The sequence below is a fragment of the Myotis davidii genome, unplaced genomic scaffold, assembly GCF_000327345.1.
Source record: "Myotis davidii unplaced genomic scaffold, ASM32734v1 scaffold293, whole genome shotgun sequence".
Classification (NCBI taxonomy): Eukaryota; Metazoa; Chordata; class Mammalia; order Chiroptera; family Vespertilionidae; genus Myotis; species Myotis davidii.
In genome coordinates this window covers 2,199,826-2,203,423 of record NW_006285115.1, presented here as the reverse complement: position 1 = coordinate 2,203,423, position 3,598 = coordinate 2,199,826, and positions in this window count along the sequence as shown.

Genomic DNA, 3,598 nt, shown 5'->3' with positions numbered 1-3,598 from the left:
GATATATTAGTTCATCCTGAGTTTTGCTACAGAATGTAGAGTCCATATAATTTGATCTAATTTAACTACTTTACTTTTTTGTATTTTTAATCTAAGATCTTTATTTAAAGTTTTTTTTCTAAAATTCCCATTGTGACATTAATAGCCATTCAATGTTCTTTATCCATTTTATCTGAAATCATGACCATTAAATGTCCTGGGTAATAGATGCATTTTTTTTATCCATGAAGCAGAGTTTGACATTTAACTTTTCATACCATTCAGGGAGCTTTAGTTCCCTTATGAAAATATTTCTCCTTTTTCAAACACTGCCAGTTTATTTTATTTTTTTTCTAATAAAGTATTTTGTTATTATCATACTCTCCTCCTTTACCGGATTGTCCTATTGTCATCTATTTTCTACAATCTGGCCTTGTGGCTTCATTTTTGGGAAGACATTTTAAAAACATCCGGTAAGTACCACACCAGTTAGACTACGCCACACAAAATTATTGGCATAAATAGACATATCCTAGCTAAATACAAGCTGTTGCTACACATAAGCAAGCTTAGCTATTGCATAATATCGTTGCACTCTAGGTAGGCAATTCATTTCTTTGGAAATATCTCTGAAAGACCTCTAAATGATTATTTCTCAGTATATATTTATTTTACTACTTAGTGCCTTGTTGTTGTTGTTTCATCATAGCAAGTTTGAAAAAAGATTTTCTCTGAAATTAATATCATACTATTTCAAAACTATAGAATCCATGTCAGCTTTTTCATCAAAATACAGACAAATAGGAATGAGGAATTATTCTTCCCAAATGTTCCTCATGGTTGCTAAATCTCAGAAGAATACTGGGACTGACTCAGCTCGTGTCTTCCCTCTGGGGATCAGTTTCCAAAGGAAATCTTCAAGGGAAGGAACAGTAATTGTGGAGAGAGAAAAGAGACATGGGAAAAGGGACAAAGACAGTGCAAGATCAGTGCTAACATGGTGGTGAGCAGAGCCAGTTAAAATGAGAAAGTTCTATCAGTGATGCCTAAAATCCAAAATAGATCCAGAGACATAGAAGCCTGGAACAGACGGTTGAATCTCAGAGGGAAGGTGGGGGTGGGTAGGTGGGAAGAGATCAACCGAAACACTTATATGCATGCATGCATAACCCATGGGCGCAGAAAAGAGTGTGGTGAAGGCCTGGGTTGGGGGTGGGAGGGCAGACGCTGGCTAGAAAGGGTCAATGGGGAAAATAAGAGGACATGTGTAATTCTTTCAACAATAAAGATAAAAAAGTTCAAAAAAAGGTAAAGTCCAATATTTTCTGATTTTGTGAAAATCATCTATGAGATGCTATCGCAATATAATCTTCTTGTATACACATAGTCCTTCAATAAATTCTGCCACATATCAAACCAAACCAAATCCAAACAAAAATATAGGCAGATAGGATCCTGAGGAAGAGCAAGACTCTCCCTAATCTTTTCCATTTTCTACTCAATATCATTAAGATTATGTGATAATCTCCTATTGTGAACACACATCAAGCAATAAGACAAGTTTTATTGGTAAGAAATTGGATGGATACAGTCATGAGTCCTCTTCCTCACTACTGCAAATTGTCACCACTGAATCAGTCATGACCTGCACGTAATGTAACAACCTCCAAAATGAAGAAGCTACAGGAGATTTTCTTATGATTATATTGAACTTTGAGTTGCTGAAGTAGATAGGGGTCCTCTCATGAGAAGCACCTCAAAGGATAGATGGAAATAAAACCATAAAATCACCTAAAATCCATGATTTTACATAAACAATCATTGCTCATTCTGATAAGTAGAACAAGTTTTGAAAAATGAAGTTTGAAATCAACTTATAGTATATTGAAGTGCACTCAAATGATGCAATTTTGCAGCTATAAAAATTGAATAATAACATGAATGGCATCAAAAATAAAAATTAAAAAAAAAAACTTTTATTTTTTGCTCCGAATCACTTGCTATTCTTTCCACAACACCATGCTGCCATTCAAATCATTGACATAAACAAACATTCTTATTTTCTACAACCTGTAGTTTTCTACAACCTTTCATTCCCATCATAATCATTAAATCTATTTATGATGCTACAAGGGCTATATTCCTTTCCCAGTTATATATAAGAAAGTTGGTAACATTTAAGAGATTGGTGCAATAGTGGCATGGCTCTAACAATACTTTAATTATAGTCTTTTTTTTTTTACAATAACACAGAATTTATATATAGCAGATAATTGGTCTTTCATTTATTTAATAAGTACTCATCACCTAACAAGTGCTAGTCTCATGAGATACATTGAAAGACAAAACAAAAAGTTTTCTGCTTTCATGCAGTATACAAATTTTGGAGGGAAGTTTTTTGGGGAAAGAAAGGGCAGTAGAATGAAAAAAAAATCAGGACAAGAACAACATAGGTGTGGGGCAGTGTGCCTATCTCTACCTTTTATATGGGCACTACCTATGGAGGACCCCGATTTATTATCACTCCCCACTTAAACCCAACCCTGAGTCTAGAGGGAATTGTTGCTGTTTCTAGCAGAATACTTTCTTATCTCTCTGTGTCTTTGCAAGAATATCTGAGTATACGTATTTTTCTTTCTTTCCGTAGTTAATCTTACTTTTCTTTAAAGACACAACTTAGTGATAATATTCTCTAGGAAGTTGCTCATCTTTCTAACCTGAATGCCCACTCTTTTATCTTTCCTTAGTTACAAATTTATGGCTATTAAATGAAATGCTATAACTTACTTTTATCATAAGCTTACTCATTTACTTTCCACTTTTACTATATGACATCATTGACTAAAAGGTTGTATTTGTTCCAGCACAGTGATAGGGACCCAGTAAGTTTTGGTTACTCAGTTGAATGCTAGTAGAGTTTTAATGTGTTGGTTATTATAGTGATTGCCCCAATCCAACAGTTATAAAATTACCTGAAATTTTTTAATAGAAAATGTCCTTATAAACATAAACTTTATGAAGTAGAATGCTCTGTGAAAAATATTTTTTATCATTTTAAATAATTCCAAAGGATTTTGATGATCAGTGTGATTGAGGAATCACTAATCTATTGGACAATTCTTTTCCCAGTTACATAAAAGAAAATTGGTAGAATTTAAGAGACTGGTACAAATAGTGGCATGGCTCTAACACCCAACACTTTTTAGCTTAGAAACCATTAACATATTCCATCTTATCGGTAAGTCTGACATAAAAATGATAATAATACATTACATAAAAAACTGAACAATAAGAAAATAAACATGTCGTCTGCAAATAAGGACAGTTTTACTTCCTCTTTTCCAATTTGGATGCCTTTTATTTCTTCTTCTTGCCTAATTGCAATGGCTAACACTTCCAGTACTATGCTGAACAGGAGTGGTGAGAGGGGGCATCCCTGTCTTGTTCCTGTTCTTAGGGGGAATGGTGTTAGTTTTTGCCCATTGAGTATGAGGCTGGCTGTGGGTTTGTCATATATGGCTTTTATTATGTTAAGGTATGATCCTCCTATTCCTACCTTGCTGAGAGTTTTTATCAAGAAAGGGTGTTGGATTTTGTCAAATGCTTTTTCTGTATCAAC